The sequence below is a fragment of the Phyllostomus hastatus genome, unplaced genomic scaffold (genome assembly GCF_019186645.2).
Source record: "Phyllostomus hastatus isolate PE091 unplaced genomic scaffold, TTU_PhHast_1.1 phas_contig_195, whole genome shotgun sequence".
Taxonomy (NCBI): Eukaryota; Metazoa; Chordata; class Mammalia; order Chiroptera; family Phyllostomidae; genus Phyllostomus; species Phyllostomus hastatus.
In genome coordinates, this window is record NW_025333706.1 from 2461867 (window position 1) to 2483397 (window position 21531).

Genomic DNA, 21531 nt, shown 5'->3' on the forward strand with positions numbered 1-21531 from the left:
GGATGTGAACAATGGTGTGGGGATTGCCTGAGGGAGTGGCGGATGCTGAGTGGAGGGGAGCAAAGGGGGAAAATTGGGACCACTGTAATAGCATAATCAATAAAATATAATTTTAAAAACAGAAAATTGGGAAATCCAACAGGATTTATTCTTAGATTCAGGCATAAATCCTATGATTAGATATCATATGATAGAAATGGAATGTAAGGCTTTGATTTTGGAGAATAGGTAAATGAAGCCTGGCAAAGCTGCAGTTAAGTGATATGTTTGTTGGGGGATGTGAAGAGAACTGAAGTCACTTTGCTTTGGGCTTGAGGGTGATGGGAATTGATGGGATGACTAGAAAGACAAGAAGTGTGAGTTTCTCTGTAAAGATAGTCGAGGATTAAGGAAAAAGGAAAGGACAATAGGTACATTGTAATGTAGGGGTTAAAGAAATCAAAAAGATTACCTGTGGAGGTATGGTGATGGATATGCAATGAAGCAAATCTGGAAGAAAGCAGGAGCCACGGAGAGCCAGGATGCACAGGGCAGGGTGGTACTTGAGAAGGGCAGGTGATGGCCCCCAAACCACACCCACTGTCTCAGCTTAAAAACTGTAAAACAAATGAAAAATTTCATAATGCATGTATTTGTTTAAAAAGTAAAGGAAGATTATAATAAAATCTTCTTTTATTCACAACCAGGCCACTTCCTTACACAGTTCCAGTCTCTCTTTCCAAAAATAACCAGTTAGAAAGAATGGAAACTCAGTTGTCATTTCCTAGTGTTCACCAGTGTAATTTCAATTAACACATTCATTGCTTAAATAATAGATCTTAATGTCTTTTTATTTTTTAATACAATTGACAAAAATGTTATATTTAACATTAGTTTTAGGTGTACAGCACAGTGATTAGACATTTATATAACTTTTGAAGTTATTGCCCTGATACTTAATGTCTTGACTTACTGACTTTGGGTCATACTATTTACAAAATTAGCACAATTATCTTCCTCTGCTGCCTAATTTCTGTTACTTGTACTATCTACTTCTGGGTATAGACTTCTGGGTATAGTAGGACTGGACCTACTGAGAAGAAAAGACCATCTTTCATCAGAGTTCACTGTGTAAACAAAACAAACAAAACATAATTTTCTGTGTCAGCAACATTTGGTCTTACATTTCTTTGTTAGCTTTGTTTTTTGCCTAGGTAATTCTCAGTTGCCAATCTTTATATTTCAATATATTACCTTTCCAAAACTGTCATTGCTTGCAGATGAGAAGGCAGTGTACATAGAAAATCCTATAGATTGCACCAAAAAATTACTCGAATTAATAACTGAATTTGGCAAAATAGTGGGATACAAATATTCAGAAATCAAAGGCATTTTTCTACACCAACAATGAAATATCAGAAACGGAAATCAGGAAAAAAATCCCATGTGATATAGCAACAAGAAAAATAAAGTACCTTGGAATAAACCTAACCAAGGAGGTAAAAGACCTATACTCAGAAAACTACACAACACTGAAGAAAGAAATTAAGGAAGACACAAACAAATGGAAGTATGTACCATGCTCATGAACTGGAAAAATTAACATCATCAAAATGGCCTAACTACCCAAAGCGATTTACAGATTCAATGCAATCCCTATTAAAGTGCCTATGGCATATTTCACAGATATAGAACAAATAGTTCAAAAATTTATATGGAACCATAAATGACCCCCAATAGCTTCAGCAATTTTGAGAAAGAAGAACAAAGTAGGAGGGATCACAATACCTGACATCAAATTGTATTACAAGGCCACTATAATCAAAACAGTCTAGTACTGGCATAAAAACAAGCACATAGATCAATGGAACAGAATAGAGAGCCCAGAAATAAACCCAAGTCTCTATGGTCAATTAATATTTGACAAAAGGGACTGGAGCATAAGATGGAGTAAAAATAGCCTCTTCGACAAATAGTGTTGGGAGATCTGGACAGCTACATACATAAAAATGAAACTTGATGACCAACTTACACCATACACAAAAATAAATTCAAGGTGGATAAAAGACTTAAATATAAGTCGTGACACCATAAAAGTCCTAGAGGAGAACATAGGCAGGAAAATCTCAGACATTCCATGCAGTGACATCTTCATTGATATGTACCCTAGAGGAAGGTACATAAAGGAAAGAATAAACAAATGAGACCTCATCAAATTAAAAAGCTTCTGCATTGCCAAAGACAACAGCATTAAAATGAAAAAAGAACCAACTGTATGGGAAAATATATTTGCCAATGATACCTCAGAAAGGGCTTGATTTCTAAAATATATAAACAACTCACATGACTCCACTATAAAAAGACAAGCAACCCAATTAAAAAATGGGCAAAAGACTTGAACAGACAGTTCTCCAAGGAAGACATATAGAGGGCCCAGATACATATGAAAAGATGCTCAGCATCACTAGCCATCAGAGAGATGCAAATTAAAACCACAATGAGACACCACTTCACACCAGTCAGATAGACATAAACAGATCAACAAACAAGTGTTGGAGAGGATGTGGAGAAAAAGAAACCCTATTGCACTGTTGGTGGGAATGCAGACTGGTACAGCCACTGTGAAAAACAGTATGGAATTTCCTCAGAAAACTAAAAATAGAACTGTCTTTTGACCCAGCAATTCCATTGCTGGGATTATATCCCAAGAACCAATTCAAAAGAACCTATGTACCCCAATGTTCATAGCAGCACAATTTACAATAGCCAAGTGCTGGAAGCAACTGAAGTGCCCATCGGCACATAAGTGGGTCACAAAACTATGGTACATTTACACAATGGGATAGTATGCAACAGAAAGAAAGAAGGAACTCCTACCCTTTGTGACAGCATGGATGGAATTGGAGAGCATTATGCTAAGTGAAATAAGCCAGGAGGGAGGAACAAATACCATATGATCTCATCTTTAACTGGAACATAATCAACAACAACAAAAAAAGCAAGCAAAATATAACCAGAGACATAGAAATTAAGAACATTTTGACAGTAACCAGAGGGGATGTGGGAAGTGATAATGAGGGGAAGGGTTTTCAAGAACTACTATGAGGGACACAAGGACAAAACCAGGGAGAAAGATGGAAGAAAGTGTGGGAGGTGGGTTTGGCTGGGGTGTGGGGGGAGTAGTTGGGGGAAAATGCAGACAACTGTAATTGAACAACAATCAAATAATTATTAAAAAAGAATTTCATAGTGACTATTGTTTTAAAAAAAGAAAAATATAAAATATAACAGCTTCCTTGGATCCATTTTATAATTTTATGTAAACATTACTGATTTTAGATGGCAATAAAATCTGAGTTCACACCCTCTCACTTGATTGAAAGAATGCTGGATCACATTAAATTTGAATTTTTCCCTTCCTATTTTAAGTATTTTTTTTTTAATTTTAACTTTACCATCCAGGGTTGTTAATGTGAAATCCAAAGACAGTGTGATTCTCCTTCCTTTGTAGGACAGTTAGGTTTTTCCTTTCTCTTTGGCAGAGATAGAATATTCTCTTTATTCTGGAAATGATGACATTTCAGCAGGATATATTTAGAACTGCTATTTAACTGTGGGGTTTTTTTTAGGGGCAGGGGTTTAGGGAGAAAGGGTTAAAAACCTCATCCTTTCTGCAGCTTAGAGAAATTTTCTCCTACCTTTAAAAAGTATATCATCCCAACCCCTGTATCTTTTCTCTCTTCCTGGAACTTGCATTAGATAATGAACCCACTATACCTGTTTTTGACTTCTCTAGAATTTTTTTTCCTTATATTCTCAATAGTCTTTTTTGGACTCTGATTTTTCCATTTTGTCCAAAAACTTTTTTTGTCTTACGAAAGGTGATATAACACTGAATTGCAACAAGAATGCTAATTGAGATTTGTTGTTTCTGTTCTTATTTGTCTTAGAAATTTCTGGTTCTGTTTGTTTATTGTGGTTTTTCTCTTCCATGTTAATTGGTTTCACCAAATAAATGTCTACTTGTCTCTGTTTTTCCACTAATTTATAAAAGAACCATTACATTGTCTAGGAGGGGTAGCTGGACTGGTTTCTCTGAAAATGCACAGATCTGTTCCCCTAAATAGGAAGGCTGTCTAGAATGACTTCAGGAATCCTTTTCCTGAATTTGTTTGGGTTAAACTGTCTCTGTAGTTGCTTGTACTTCTAAACAGCATATACACAGAAAGATGCATGAGGGAGAGGACTGAGGAAAGGGCGTGGGCATACCAAAATGTTCTGAAATATAAAAATGTGTGTTGCCCTGGCTGGCATTGCTCAGTGGATTGAGCGCGGGCTGTGAACCAGGCATTGCAGGTTCGATTCCCAGTGAGGGCACATGCCTAGGTTGCAGGCCATGACCCCCAGCAACCGCACATTGATGTTCTCTCTCTCTCTCTTTCTCCCCCCATTCCCTCTCTAAAAATAAATACATTCTTTTTTAAAAATGTGTGTCTTATATAATAAAGAGTTCAAAATGAGACTTTTCAAATACTAAAAATCAGCTTAGAGGCTATCCTAGATCTATATGGCCTGAGTTCTAGGGAAAATGAGTTTCATTTCCTGAGTCATAGAACTTGTCATTTGGAAGAAATATTAGATTCTGATGAAGGAGATGAAAGAAGCTTCTCAGTTAACAGAAGCGTTCTCTGTATTATACCTGAATTAAGCTTGCTTCCAAAAACAAATATTTAAAACCAGAGATATAGTATAGATTGGAAGACTTCAACTCATTGAAAGATTTGGGAAAGCTTAACAGTTTGGTGTACTGCCCTGCCCAACGTGCCCCCAGCCAGTCTGAGTCACAGGCACGTGGCTGCCTGAAGTTCGCATGGCTGGTCTCTGCTCAGTGTTTGTCTTGGTTTCCCATGATGCCTTTACTACAACATTTAAACTTTACTAACTTGAAACAAATTCCATATTTAAGGTTGGTACGTGAGACCCTATATTTAAAATTACTACTAATAAAAGGTTAATGGGTTATTTAAGTAGAAATAAGGACTATTACTGATATTACAACATAAATAAGAATATCCTACAAGGAAATTAAGAAACAGTTTTCAACATAGTTTAAATTCCCTAGGTAGGAAACTCTACTTTTATATAATTTTAGAATCTTAAATTAATTAAAAATTCATTTTATGCGTCTTCTCAGCTCAACCTAAAAAATGAGATACGTTCCTCAGTGGGAAACATCTGCCTGATCATAAGGAAGAAGTAAACCTTCATGACTTGTGTTTCTCTAAAGAAGTAGAATCCTTTTTTAGGAATCCTGCTTCACAGCATTATGGAGACACCCACATAGGCACTGTTGGTGCAAGTGCTGAAGCAAGTGCCACATCTACACCCAGGTAAAGGAATCACCATTCCACATTGGGGCAGGAGAAGGTCTCAGGGACTCACTGCAAGACTCAATATCTGCACAAATGAAATACATGGAGACGGACAAGGCATTTCTTGAGGTAAAAGGGGTAGAATAAATTATTCTTTAATAGTTTCATTACAAAAAAAAACAACAAATAAATCCACAGCTTAGAAATAAGATTCACTAATATTTGTCTGAAACCACTCCATTTGGAGAAAGCATGACAGACAGGTTTTCAAAGAGCCAAATAAAATGCACTTAGTGACACTTTTCAGACTTCTGAGAATGTGACTGCATTTGGCCATTTCTGCTTATGCTTGTTATTTCCACATGGGTAAGGGAAATGAAAAGGAAAATCATGTGAGTGATAAACAATGCCACAGTCTCAGTCAAAGAGCAATTACCACGTTTGACCCTACATGCCCAATGCAGCATGCTAACCCTGCAGGGAAGTAAACACGCAAGGATGAAGGCAACTGTCACAGAAGCTCGATGCACAAGAGAAAAAAAGTGTGCAGTGCCAGGTGTGACAGCTTCATGTGCTGCCTTGTGCAGACAGGGTCCTTCCTTCATTGCCCATGTATTGGAACATGGCAATATTCTAATCGCCAGAACAGATCAATTGGAGGCTAACAAGAAGAGTTGCACAAACAATGAGAAGACAAAGAAACAATCTCCAAATGAAAGGAAAGGAGAAAAACCTCAGAAAGAAGGTTAAATGAAACAGAGGCAACTCAACTATCAGATACTGAGTTCAAAGAAATGGTTATTAGGAAGCTCAATGAGCTCACAATGAATTACCAGAAACTACAGGGAAACTACAGTGAACTCACTGCAAATTATATCAACATAAAAAAGGAAATAGAAACTACCAACAAGAGGCAAAAGGAAATGAAGAATACAAATTCTGAACTGAAGAACACAGAGGAAGGATCAAAAGCAGGATCAATGAAACAGATGGGAGCAATGACCTGGAGGACAAAGTAGAAAAAAAAACAACAAAAAAACAGAAAGAGCAAGAAAAGGAAAAGAGGCTCAGAAACAATGAACAGAGATTAAAATAAATGCAGGACAATATGAAACATAGTAATATCCATTTAATAGGGATACCAAAAGGAGAACAAGAAGAGCAAGGGATAGAAAACCTGTTTGAAAAAGTAATGATGGAAAACTTCCCTAATTTGATGAGAGAAAGTCACAAAAATACAGGAAACACAGAGAGTCCCAATCACGAGGAACCCAAACAGGCCCACTTCAAGACACATTATAATTAAAATGGCAAAATTCCAAGACAAAGAGAGAATCTTAAAAGCAGCAAGTGAGAAACAGGAAGTAACATACAAAGGAGCCCCGATAAGGTTAACAGCTGACTACTCAATGGAAACAATCCAAGTCAGAAGAGAATGGCAAGAAATATTCCAAGTAATGAGAACCAGAGGTCTGCAACCAAGGCTACTTTACCCAGAAAGGCTCTCAATCAAGATAGAAGGCCAAATGAGGAGCTTCCCAGACAAAAGAAGCCTAAAAGAATACACCTCCATGAAATGAGCTCTGCAAGAGATGCTAAAGGAACTGTTTTAAGGAAAGAAAGGAAAAGAGAAAGAGAGAGGAACACAGGTACAAAAATGGCAATGAATAACTACCTATCAATAATAACCTTAAATGTAAGTAGATTAAATGCTCCAATCAAAAGACACAGAATAGCTGAATGGATAAGAAAGTACGAACGACACATATGCTGCCTACAAGAGACCCACCTCAGAACAAAAGACCTACACAGACTGAAAATGAAGGGCTGGAAACGAATATTCCAAGCAAAAGGACAGGAAAAAAAGCTGGGGTAGTAATACTCTTAACAAACAAAAACAGACTTCCAAAAAAGGGCCATAAAGAGAGACCCAGAAAGTCACTACATAATACTCAAGGGAAGAATCCACCAAGAAGACATAAATATTGTAAATATATATACAGCCAACATAGGAGCACCCAAATACATAAAGAAAATCTTAGAGGGCTTCAACAAAGATATTGACAGCAACACAACTATAGTAGGGGATTTTAACATCTCACTGTCAAAAATGGACAGATGTTCCAAACAAAAAAATATCAACAAAGATATTGTGGCATTGAACAATGCCCTAAATAAAATGGATTTAACTGATATGTAGAGATACACATTCTTTTCAAATGCACATGGAACATTTTCAAAGACAGAACACATGACAGGACACAAATCAAGCCTCAACAAATTCAAGAAAACTGAAATCATAACAAGCATTTTCTCAGATCACAAGGGACTGAAAGTAGAAACCAACACCAAGGAAAAAAACCCAAAACACTCAAAATCATGGAGATTAAATAGCATGCTATTAAACAATGAATTGGGTCAAGAATGATATTAGGGAAGAAATCAAAAACTTTCTGGAAACAAATGAAAATGAACTCACAGCAACCCAAAACTTATGGGACACAGTGAAGGCAGTTCAGAGAGAAAAGTTCATAGTGATACAGGCCTACCTAGAAAAGATAGAAACATTTCAAACAAACAACCTAACCCTATGTCTACAAGAACTCGAGGAACAACAACAAAGACAGCCCAGAGCAAGTAGAAGGGTGGAAATAACCAAGATCAGAGCAGAATTAAATGACATAGAGACTAAAAGCACAATTCTAAGGATCAGTGAATCCAGGAGCTAGTTCTTTGAAAAGATAAACAAAATTGACAAGCCTTTAAGCAGGCTCATCAAGAAAAAAAGAGAGAAGACCCAAATACACACAATCAGAAATGAGAGATTACAACTGATACCACAGAAATATAAAGGATTGTGAGAAATTACTACAAAAGACTGTATGCCAAGAAATTTGAAAACCTAAGTGAAATGGACAAATTTCTAGAAAAATATAATCCCCCAAAACTCAAAGAAGAAGAAGCAGAAAGCCTGAGCAGACCAATAATATCAAAAGAAATTGAAGCAGCAATCAAAAAACTCCCAACACACAAAAGCCCTGGACCAGGTGGTTTCATAGGAGAATTCTACAAAGCATTTAAGGAAGAGCTAACCCCTATCCTTCACAGACTATTCCAAAAAATCCAAAATGATGGAAGACTCCCAAACTCTTTTTATGAAGCCAGCATCATCCTAATCCCAAAACCAGATAAAGACACAACAAAGAGCCCTGGCTGGCGTAGCTCAGTGGATTGAGCTCGGGCTGTGAACCAAAGTGTTGCAGGTTTGATTCCCAGTTAGGGTACATGCCTGGGTTGCAGGCCATGACCCCCAGCAACCGCACATTGATGTTTCTCTCTCTTTCTCCCTCCCTTCCCTCACTCTAAAAAATAAATAAATAAAACCTTTAAAAAAAAGAAAAAAAAAGACAACAAAGAAAGAGAACTTAAGGCCAATATCGCTGATGAACATAGATGCTAAAATCTTCAACAAAATATTGGCAAAACGCATCCAACAATACATTAAAAAGATCATACACCATGACTAATTGGGATTCATCCCAGGGATGCAAGAATGGTACAATATTCTCAAATCAGTAAATGTAATACATCACATAAACAAAAGTAAAGACAAAAACCACATGATCATATCAATAGATGCAGAAAAATCATTTGATAAGGTACAGTACCCATTTATAATAAAAACACTCTACAAAGTGGGAATAGAGGGAGCATTCCTCAACATAATAAAGGCCATATATGAGAAACCTACAGCCAACATCATACTCAATGGGCAAAAACTAAAATCTTTTCCACTAAGATCAGGAACAAGATGAGGTTGCCCAATTTCACCACTTCTATTCAACACAGTACTAGAAGTTTTAGCCACAGGGATCAGACAAAAAAACAAAATAGAAGGCATCCAAATCGGAAAGGAGAAAACAAATCTGTCATTGTTTGCAGAAGACATGAAACTGTACATAGAAAATCCTATAGACTCCACAAACAACTGCTCAATCTAATAACTGAATTTGACAAAACAATGGGATACAAGGTCAATATTCAGAAATCAAAGGCAATTTTGTACACCAACAATGAAACAGCAGAAGCAGAAGTCAAGAAAAAAAATCCCATTTGATATAGCAAAAGGAAAAATAAAATACCTAGGAGTGAACCTAACCAAGGAGGTAAAAGACCTGTACTCAGAAAACTACACAACACTGAGGAAAGCAATCAAGACACAAACAAATGGAAACATATACCATGTTCATGGATTGGAAGAATTAATATCATCAAAATGTCCATACCACCCAAACCAATTTACAGATTCAGTGCAACACCTATTAAAGTACCAGTGGTATATTTCAGACATATGCCATAGTTTGTTCATAGAACAAACAATTCAAAAATTTATATGGAACGAGAAACAACCCCAAAAGCTGTTATAATTTTGAGAAAGAACAACAAAGTAGGAGGGATCACAATACCTGATATCAAACTGTATTACGAGGCCACTGTAATCAAAACAGCCGGATACTGGCATAAAAACAGGCACATGGACCAATGGAACAGAACAGAGAGCCCAGAAATAAAACCAAGTTTCTACAGTCAATTAATATTTGATCAAGGGGGCAGCAACATTTTTACTCCATAAAATGGAGTAAAAATAACCTGTTCAAGAAATGGTGTTGGGAGAACTGGACATCTACGTGCAAACAAATGAAACGAGCACCAACTTACACCATACACAAAAATAAATTCAAGGTGGATAAAAGATTTAAATATAAGCTGTGACACCATTAAAGTCCTAGAAGAGAACATAGGCAGGAAAATCTCAGATATTTCATGCAGCAACATTTTTACTGACATGTCCCCTAGAGCCTGGGACATAAGGGAAAGAATAAACAAATGGGATCTTATCAAAATAAAAAGTTTCTGCACAGCTAAAGAAAACAGTATTAAAATAAAAAGAGAACCAACTGTATGAGAAAACATATTTGCCAATGATACCTCAGACAAGGGTTTAATCTCCAAAATATATAAAGAACTTACACGACTCCACTCTAAGAAGACAAGCAACCCAATTAAAAAATTGGCAAAGGACTTGAACAGACACTTCTCCAAGGAAGACATACAGAGGATCCAGAGACACATGAAAAGATGCTCAGTATTGCTAGCTATCAAAGAGATGGAAATTCAAACCACAATGAGATACCACTTCGCACCAGTCAGAAGGACATCATAAACAAAGCAACAAACAACAAGTGTTGGAGAGGTTGTGGAGAAAAAGGGACCCTAGTGCATTCTTGGTGGGATTGCAGACTGGTACAACCACTATGGAAAACAGTGTAGAATTTTCTCAGGAAACTCAAAATGGATCTGCCTTTTGACCCAGCAATCCCACTGCTAGGATTATATCCTAAGATCCCTGAAACGCCAATCCAAAAGAACCTATGCACCCCAATGTTCATAGCAGCACAATTTACAATAGCCAAGTGCTGGAAGCAACCTAGCTGCCCATCAGTAAATGAATGGATCAAAAAACTATGGTACACTTACATGATGGAATTCTATGCAGCAGAAAGAAAGAAGGAGCTCCTACCCTTTTGGACAACCTAGATGGAGCTGGAAAGCATCATGCTAAGCGAAATAAGCCAGGGGGTGAAAGACAAATACCATATGATCTCACCTTTAACAGGAATCTAATCAACAAAACAAGCAAAGAAGCAAAATATAACCAAAGACACTGAAACAGAGAACAGGCTTACAGTGACCAGAGAGGAGAGGGGAGGGAACTTCAGGTGAAAATGGGAAGGGTTTCCAGGAACAAGTATAAAGGACACATGGACAAAAACAAGGGAAGTGGTGGAAATGGGAGGGAGGTGGGGAGGGTTAGGGGGGTGGCCTGGGATGACAGTAAAAGGCAAAAAACTGTACTTGAATAACAATAACAATAACAATAAAAAAATAATAGAGGCAGAAAGCAAAGGTTGACAGGGGCTGGGGGAAGGGGAATGTGGAGACAGTGTTTTCGGAAAGGGAAGAGAGTTTCAGTTTTGCAAGATGAAGAGTCCTGGAGATGGATTGTGCAACCACCATGAAGGTTGCACAATGTGCTTAAAAACCACATACCTGTACACTTAAAAATGATTAAGATGGCACTCTTTAAGCTATATATATTTCACCCCAATAAAAATATAATTGTGAGTGAAAACATTTTCAGCAGTAACAAAGCCATGAATCAGAGACCACACTCATGATGTGCACAGAATTAGCCTCCACATTACACAGTAAAAGCAGTAAGGGTGTGATGTGGTCTCACAAGGCCAAAAGTTATCTAATTTTCTGAGAAGATCAATTATAATTGCACCTACTTTCTGGACCTAATTGTATGTGGTACTCATGGCAACATGAAGCTTAACTATTAGCCACAGCATTTAAACTAAACCAGTAGCCTGTGCTGTGTAGACACTCGACACCAGAAAATGCAGCCAGACTGCACGGAGGTCTCCTGCACCAAATGCTGAATGCTCAGTATGAAAAAGAATGTTAAATATCTCACTTACAATGTTGATACTGATTATAAGTTGAAATAATAATATACATACACACTGGGTAAAAGAAAATATTTAAATTAACTTCATCTGTTTTTTTAAATGCAGTTACTGGAAAATGGAAAATCACACATATGGCTAACACTGTGTATTTATTGGTCTTCACTGCTCTAAAACATAAAAACAAACCTCCATTTTTTAACAAAGTTTAACAACACAGCACACTTAATCTATAACAAAATTTAACTAAACTTCATTTTCAGTGCTTAGAATCCTCTTTTTATAAATGGTGGAAGGCAAAAAAAACCAACCCCAGAAGAGTTTTGAAAACCTGTGGTAAAATATATAAAACAATACACTAAATGTATGGTGACAAGCTAAAATGCATACCTTTCTTACAATCCCATACAAAAATAAATAGAAAACAATGCTGAAGTCCTGGCTGGCTTAGCTCAGTGGATTGAGCGCGGGCTGCGAACCAAAGTGTCGCAGGTTCGATTCCCAATCAGGGAACATGCCTGGGTTGCAGGCCACAGCCCCCAACAACCGCACATTGATGTTTTTCTCTCTCTCTCTTTCTCCCTCCCTTCCCTCTCTAAAAATAAATAAATAAATAAAATCTTTTTAAAAAAGATCATTTCAGACATTTGGCAAATATTTAAAAAAAAAAGAGAAAGAAAAAGAAAACAATGCTGAAGGTTTGAATAAACCAGTATTAGAAGTTTCACAGGGGAGAGATCGGCTGAACAGTCAAGCACAACCACAAATGTGTCAAACACACTTCAGGACCTCTGTTCTGTTATTTGCTGGAAAAATTCTCTTTGAATAATAAGATGTTTTGGCACATTGACTCTCAGTATTTATTTACTTGTGTTTTCTCCCTCCACTCCACTCAAATATCAGCTCTCAAAAAGAAGAAATTCATTCACCAGCCCATCAAAGCCTCCAACCCAACACCGGACACATCAGAAACACCAAACACACACTGACCAATTATCTTTGCTGCTGAAACACATTTTTGTACCAAGGAAGATAAATGAACTCTTTAAAAAAACAAAATAAAATTTTGAAAAATCTACATATGAGTAACCCCTCATAGGAAATAAAAATTACAAAAGGATATGTAGTAACATTACAGAGACAGAACCAGAGGAGAACCAGTTTATTGTGTCATTTTATCAGTCTGTTGTTACAGCAAAGAAGTTGTAGCCAGAAGTAGGTAGGAACTACTAGAATCATGCTTTGGGGTATTTTATTTATTTTAATATACATACAAGACCTTTATAATATAGTAGATTTTTAATAATATTTTATATGGAGATAAGGAGCAACCACAAAAGTATTTTCTACTGAACGCTGGTTCACTAGTTACCTTTCAACAATAAAACTGTAAGTGTTGCAGAAGTAAAGGGCTCAAGTTGTATGTTTTTCCTGTAATAATAAAAGCAACCAGTCTAAATTCATTGCCATTTTCTGTGTGACAGGTGGCTTTTAGTAGTGTGCCACATAACAGGTATTTTTTCCAAAAATAAGCACCTTCCTCCATTTCTATAATATAAAGGTGACATTTAAATATGTTTTTGGGGGCCCAGGACCTGCTTTGGGAAAACAACTGTCCTATGGAGAGAGCATTTTGAGAAAAGATGTACAAAAAGGCTCCCACCAATACATAATTTTGCCAAAAATCAATGCAAATGAGTCCCCAAATAGTTTTCATATCTGCACAATTAAAAACTTGAAAATCAATTTTTAAAATCATTTAAAAGGTCTGCCAAATGAAGGATTTCCACGGGTGTTAGTGCATTGGATAAAAACACATCAATGCATTATCTTTCAGTTACATTTGTAAAATGTATAGTAGGTATCACAGGTAATAAGAGGCCAGAGAAGTACTTCCTGGAAAGTTGCCATTTGAACAAAGATTTGAGAGAGGTGATGGTGACACCTGGGTAGGGAAAACCCAGCCAGGAGAATGGCAGGTGCAAACACAGACTGCTAATGTGACATGTCCTAGGAATATGGAAGATGCTGAATGCAGGGGGGAAGAAAAGTAGATGAAGCCAGAAAAGTAATGGGTAGGTGTAGATGCAGCTTTTATTGTGAGAAGGATGAGAGACCACTGAGGGTTTTGAAAAGAGAAGTGACAGATTTGGCTCCTGCTGTACTGGGACCTCCTAAGGACTCTGGTGAAAAGAATGGAAGCAAGAGACCACTCTGGAGGGCCCAGCTTGGGCAAGGGTGGTGGTGGGTGAGGGTGGTGGCAGGAGAGGTAGGTGGATGGCATTGTTCCTATTAGCTCACCAGTAACACAGCCTCCTACCTCCATCCTTGTTATGCTTCCCCTCTCTGCTAAACTCACACTCCCAGTGATGTCATCTGGTTCCATGACTTTGGATATCAACTGTATGTCAATATCTCCCAATGCATGACCACAGCCAAGCCTTTCTCTTAAACTACAGACTCTCATAAACTGCCCTCTCCTGGACACTGCCACTTGCATGTTCTGGAGGCAACATGTGCAAAACTGAATTCCCCATATGAACCAAAACTGCTCCCCCTTTAATCTCAGTCCATGTCAAACTTTTCTTTCCAGTAATCCAGGCCTAAACTGTTGGAGTCCTCCTGAATCCCCCTTGTTTTCTTGTACCTCACATCCAACCCATCAGCCAAGTGTGATATCTTCAAAATGCATCCAAACCTAACCAGGAATCACCTTCCCCACTGTCCCCATACTCTCCAAATGACTGTTACCTTTTACCTGGGTCACTGCAGTAGACTCCTAAGTGGTCAGTTGGCTTCAGGACTTGAGCCACTCCAATGAACTCCCCACCCAGGCACTGGATCATATCATTCCTATGCCCAAAACCCTCAATCTGCCACCCCATCTCCCTAAGAATAACAGCACAAGGGCTCTTCCCCCAACCACACCTGCACTTTCACTTCCTATTATTTCTTCCCCTTTCCTACTACATTCCAATCATATTTGTCTCCTCATTACCACTTGTACACACCTAGCATGCTCTCCTTGCCTCAAAGCCTCTGCACTGGATGTTTCCTCTGACTGTGCCATTCTTCCTCCCACCTTTCAAAGGCCTATGTTCCAACATGGCCTCAGTGAGAACTTCCCTGACCACCTCATCTCAGTTTACAGTCCCATCCTCAACCCTGGCAGTTTGTCACCTCTTCTTGTTTTATTTTTTTTCCATAGTACAAATTCCTTTCTGACATACTATGCATTTTACATTTTAAAAATTTGTGTTCAATTCCACTATATTATAAACTCTATGAACAGCTTTTTATCTGTTTTGTTCACCAGGGTCTCCCTAATGCCTGAACACTGCCTAGCCCCTAGGAAGTGTGCAGTAAGAATCTGCTCAGTGTTCGACTGAGTCTGCATGTTACTTCTGATGAATAGACTGGCAAGTCCAGGCTAAGGGACTTGCATGAACAGATGATCCAGAGGCACTGGACATCATCTCCACCTGGCCATGCAGCAGTGGTCCTTACCTATACATCAGTGGGTTGAGTGGGATCTCAGATGGGAATTCTATGCTGCAGAAACAGGACCAGTGTGGACCATGCCACTATTTCAATAATGGGGCAGCGCTGCTGCTGGTGAAGCCTCATCCACATCCTCTGCTCTGTTAGAGTAGTGACAAAGCCAGACCAAGACCACATGCAGGCCCTGTGGAGGGAGAGCCTCCAAGTATCAGAAGGAGGAGGCATGGCCACCACAGTCAGTGAGAGAGAAAGCAGTGAGGTGAGGCTGGAAAGGGAGTCATGGCCAAGACCACACAAGCCTCCAGGGAGCAACACACAATCACTGAAAGGGTCTGGCTTCAACACAGAAAGTGTCCTGATAGCTCAAGACAAGAAGCCTATTACATCAAATCAAGCCCAAAATGGGAAGTTTGGACTAGAATAATAACAGAGACAGTGGAACATCAATTGAGGATGGTCAGTGAGAATAGGTGTTAAGATGTGCAGTGAGAGAGAGTAAAGTGTTAAGAAAAACTTAAGGTTTCCAATTGGTAGAACTGAAGAGTTGGGATGAGATCATTACTGACAGAGTACTGGACAAAAGCCAGGTTTTTGGGGAAGAGCACGGGTTTAAAATTTTCAGCAGTTTGGAGTTCCAAGTGTCTTGGATAGTAGAGGGCTCATATCATGTGGGCAGGGGGATAACACATCCTGGGCCACCTGTAGTGTCTGAGATCAGGATGCACAGGTGGGAGTCATCAGTGTTGTGGTAGGCCTTGAAGCGCAGGCTCAGAAGCCCAGGCTTCTGAAAACGAAAGAGAGAGGACTTGGACATAGCCTCAAGAGACTCCAACTGTCATGTTTGGATAGGAAGTTGAGTACAAAGAATTAAAATGGTACAAGTAACTGTACTAAAGGGCCATGTTATCAAAGCCAATGAGAGTGATTACTTCTCAAAGAAGAGAGGGCTCGCCAGGGTGAACGGATGCCAAGAAGTGAAGTATAGAGAGAACTGGAAAGCACCCTCAGTAAGAAGGCAGTGAAAGTCACTAACAAGAACCTAGCAAGAGACATTTTGATGGCAGCACAAGGAGAAGCTACATTGCAATATGTTGAGGAGTGAGCATGAGATGCATAATTTGATACAGGCGGTGAAGACATAGTTTCCGAGACTTTGTGAATTGGAGGAAGGTTATGAATTAGTGGCTGAGTGGTACCCAGTTTTGAATTTTTAAAGGGTGCTTTTTAATTAATGTTAAAATATAGGGACATGAACATGTATAAATGTTAATGGGAAGATAACAAATGAATATATTAGCAAGACAAAATGCAAGTTCTGGGAGAGATCCAAAGAGATGTTGAGTAAGCATGTTGCAAAGACCAGGTGCTATGGTCAGACAGGGCATGTTCTATGGCTCCTCTGGAAGTGGGCCAGTTTCCAGCACTGAAAAGATGCCCTGTGACTGGGGGTGTGGAGCTTAAGAGGAGTAGAGAAAAATATTCAAAAGAATGACATTTGAAATTAGCATGAGAAGAAAGATTGAAGCAGGGCCCAAGGCCCTTGATGAGAGAAAAAAAGAATATTTAGGAGGTCAGAAGCTGATGGAGTGAGAAACGGCGGGGCATACTATCAGAAGCTGTGAACAATTAGTCAATGAATATTTATTTGTGTCTGCTCTACAGTCACTAGGCAGATCAGCAAAACAAGCTATAGAAGGCTGTATCTACTGGTGTGTCTGGAATCGAGTCACACATAACATCAGACAGTCCTAGCACCACCTGTCCTCAGCAGGCTTCCAATCAAGGCCAGGACCCACAGCACCATCACAAGATGAATAGCTCAAGACTAGAATGACATAAACATGAAGCAGGGGACAGTCTTACATCCTCAGAACAGCATGAACTCAATTATAGAGTTAGGACTGCCTGTGGGGAGATGAGCTCAGTGAAGGAATGGAGGAAAGAATGTTGATGAAAGAAGGAAGAGGGATTTAACCAGATAAAAAAAATAGGGAGTCCTGCAAGTAAGCCTGGCTCAGAGATGTGAGAGAAAGAATTAGTATTTTAAAATTAATTGGAGAGTTGTATACCAGGTAAATTAGGAAAGGCTGATGCTATCCTTCCATCCAGAAGCAAAGTGCAACTATGAGACAGTGGGCTGTGTGCTAGGTTGTAAAGAGGAAGGATAAATCTGAGACAGTGAGATAGAGGAACTGTTGATGCTGATCAGATAGCAATTGCAAAAACAGCCCAGGAATCCTACCATCTAGCAAGTGTTGACCTTCACAAGCTTGACCTTCAAAACACCTTCGATTTCGCTATTAGTAGCCCCATTTAACAGATAAGGGTACTGAGATGTCAGGGTGCCAAACTCATTTTTACCAGGGGCCACATCAGCCTTGGGGTTGCCTTCAAAGGGTCAAATGTAAATTTAGGACTGTATAAATATAACTACTCCTTAACTAGGAGTAAGGAACTCGGCACTGCTGCCAGGGAGAAACAAGGTGCCAGGCCAGATTAAACAACGTGAAGGGCCAGATTCGGCCCATGGGCCTTGTGTGTGCCACCTATGTGCATGTTAAAGTAACACATGGCACAGCTAATAAGAGGCAGAACCTGCATTTCAACTCAGGTTTAGCAAATCCAGTAAGGAATTCAAGCCAATCCAAATTAACAACAATTCAACAAAGAGCTCTAGACTCCAAAATTTGAGGGATTTTTTCACTAATATGTAATATTGCCAAGAAACTTTTAGAGCAGTCTCGTATCTATTTTAAAATATAATGATATTAGGCAGCTAAAAATACATGACTGTGTATATTTCCTGACCCATCAAAAAGTGATAGATGCCTTAAAAAAGGTCCACATCAAAAGCTGAACTCTAAATAATCACAAGTGGTTAATATAATACATGCTTGTGAGAAAATATGGGTTATACTTATGCTATGGGATAGTTAAATCAGCATTTTAACTTAGCCCTAAAGCCAGAGGTAAAAGTGACCTGATAAGCCTGAACAATAGAGGCTTAGGCCAGAGATCAGAGTCAGTGTAGGAACTCGGATTTTGATGGTCTTTGCCAAGTGTTAGAAGGCAATGAGAGGATATGAAAATGTTTAGGATTCACATATCTTTCAATACTCAGGTAAAATAAAGACTCACAGTTCCTAATGAGTACAAATTTCTAATTAGTACAATTCCCTAATTAGTACAAATCCTACAACTAAAGTGTAGGAGGCATTGGCTGTCTCAAGGTTGTAGGGCAAGATCCCAGGCCCCAAACATGGCTTGTGTTTCCATAATGGAAGTGGAAAGACTTCAGTGGAATCTGGAATTGACTAAAGGATAGAGATGGATAATCTTTTAAGAGAAAAATCTCAGAATGTCCATGTAAGAATGAAAATAATACAAAACAGTTACCAATGCAAAAATCAATAATATTCCCTATACTTTTCCAATGCATTAACTTGATTGAGCTCATTTTTTCACATTAATTCACGGCAGCAACAAAGGTGATTTCTGTTTCATTTGCCAGAAATAGTCAAGAACACAGATCAGATGGGAAAGGAAAGTGGGAAACGAAACATTTAGCATGTGAGTTACAGGTGAGTGGAATCAGTTGTTAATGCTTAGTCAATGAGGGAGAGCTCTCAATAGATAGCTAATCTGTGGAGAGAAAGACACAAGGGAGTATAGTCTCCCAGTGTTTCATGCAAATCTGCCCCCTTACTATATACAGAGCCATCTTGTTCTTTGTAACAGCTGCACAGGACTCCCTAAGAGATGGTCTATCACTTATCAACGAGTTTTTCACTGCTTTTTTTTTTTTTTGTCAGTGAACAGCCTTAAACATAAGTATCTCACCATGTGTTTTGAGACTATATTAATATTAGTATGTTAGAAGAATAAACAGTATGTTTTTATCATAGATGCATCTCTTTTTAATAAAAGAATCCCCATTATTTTTCAATTTAATTTTTTAGTAATATGTAGGTATCAGAGTAGAGGTAGTATCCACCCTGCGAAAGCCATTTCTAGTAGGCTGAAGTCATGTGTAACTTATAGGGTATGTATAGCATGAAGTTAATCACTCTCTTGTCATGGTGAAGGCATTACTGATTGCTAAGAAAGGTAGGCTGCTGGACACAAGCTGGAAAGGAATGCCACCAATTAGCACTCAATTTAGGTGCTTTATGCATCTTTTCTTAGGAATAATTCTATACCAAAGCTCTAAGAAGAAAAGATTCTGGAAGCTTGGAAGCTTCCACAATAACCATGTACATACAATTTCCATCTGGAGAGAAAACCTAGGAATGAGCAGCGATGTCCTGCCCCGTACAAACCGCAAGTCCCTCCTTTCTCCCCCTCCTTCTCTGTCCACCCAGGTCCACCATCCTTACTACCAAATTAAATGGTGTGCATTAGATGAGATGAAAATGCCTCCTTGCTTTCTATCTTCTATTTCTATAAAATGAACTGTGGATCTTCCTGTGCCATAGCCCATAGGACCTCCTGCATTTCCAGAGAGAGAACTGTTGACAGTTTGCAATTTCAAGCAGAAAAAAAGAATAGTATTATTTTCCCACAAATTTGTTGAATTTGTTCTAATTTTATTCTCCCCTTTTCTCTTCCTCCCACTCTACCTCTTTGAATCCAAATGCCACAGGAAAAGAAGTGCATTTGGACTGATCTGGAATGTAAAATGTTCCAGTCCTTTATTGTTATCTAGAAAATCTTCCTGAAAAGAATATTTTTAAAGTTTTTAGTTCAAAGTGGAAAGGACTTCATGTGCTAATGCCTGCTTCTCACATGGAAGACAGTTGTTGAAAAGATAACAGGGACAAACATAAAACATGAATTCCTAAGGAAGGCAAGCTGTGTGACTGCATAGTCGGGAGAAACGGAATCCCAACACTATGCTTTATTTCACCATTCAAAGGAAGGAACCCATGAATCATGGAGCTTCCCATTTAAAAGTCTCCCAAATCCACAGAACGTGAGTTGGAGTTTTAAAGGGGAAAACTAGCATTTCTCTACAGAGGATTCCGGCCAGTTCCCACACGGTGAGAAGCCAGCAATGCTTTGCAAGCCAGCCTGGGAGCTGTGAACAGTCATTGTCATCTTATGGGAACCACAGTCTAACTGATAACTACAGATGGGATGCAGCACCTTTCCTGCATTCTGCTCTTACAACACAGGGCATGAAGGAATACATGTAGATATCAAATGCATTCTTCAAAAGAACATTAAAATATTTAGCCAAGTCCATGAAGGGCTGTGTCTAGTAGGAAAAGATGCTGAACAAAACAGCAGCCTCTAAGGTGCTTTGCATTTTTCTCACTTTGGACTACATCTTTTTAAAACTTTCATAAATCCATTAAATCATCCTCTACATTAGTAGAAACCCCTGAACCATAGAATTTTCTAAAACACTAACTTCTATTTTGGAAGAAATTCCAAATAATGAGTGTGTGTGAGTATTTTTAATAACTTGTTTTAGACAAGGATAGCAAAATGCTCACCCCTCCCAGCCAAGGGTACAGAAATGCAACATTTCCCCCCTCGTGGATTCCAGTATTCGTATTGCTGGCTCGCTCTCCCAGAAAGGGTGATCCCTTTTAAGAGACTCACAAATAAGAATGCCAAAGTGCTCAAAGCCCTAATGCGGACGCAGCGGAGCCCTAGCAAAGGAGGGGAAATCGTTACCTGAGAAGGAACACAACTGCTCGTCGCCTCTTCCCAGCTGTCCTCGCAAAGGACCAGGCAGCACAGAGGGTGCGGATGCAGGCTCCTCCCGGAGACAGGCGGGGCGCACACTCCCTCCCGCCGCCGTGGTGATGCTGTCAGCCAGTCGACCACCGAGCCAGCTAGCTAGCCGGTGCCCCAAACGCCCCCACCCCATCCGCACACCTGCGCCCATGCGCCCCGCGCCCCTGGAGCCCCCATGCTCCCCGCGCCGCCCGCGCACCTGCGCCCTCTTGCGCCTCACATCCCCCAACCCAGCGCACCTGAGGCCCCCCGTGCACCTGAGCACCCTACCAGTGCGGCCTGGCGCTGTCAAAGCCGCCCCGCTGTCCTCGGCCTTTCTCTTCCCTCTTCTATCCCTGACTTCCACGCTTGCCAAATGCCTGCTGCAGCAGCGGCTGCTCCCGCTTAAATGGCGACTGCTC

The 21531-nt window shown here is 39.3% G+C and overlaps 1 protein-coding gene across 3 annotated transcripts in view; it reads right to left on the reverse strand.

Annotated features, from left to right (window-relative positions):
• Nucleotides 1-21531, reverse strand: part of DIRAS2 (DIRAS family GTPase 2) — a 39641-nt gene extending 18110 nt beyond the window's left edge. The window contains exons 1-3 of one of the 3 annotated variants that reach the window (XM_045833891.1): nt 21370-21485; nt 21068-21201; nt 452-596 (exon numbers count right to left, since the gene is read on the reverse strand). The gene's annotated coding sequence lies outside the window, so the exon portion shown is untranslated. Of the gene's footprint in view, nt 1-451; nt 597-21067; nt 21202-21369 lie in introns of all 3 variants that reach the window. The other 2 variants (XM_045833890.1, XM_045833892.1) reach the window with 2 other exon arrangements.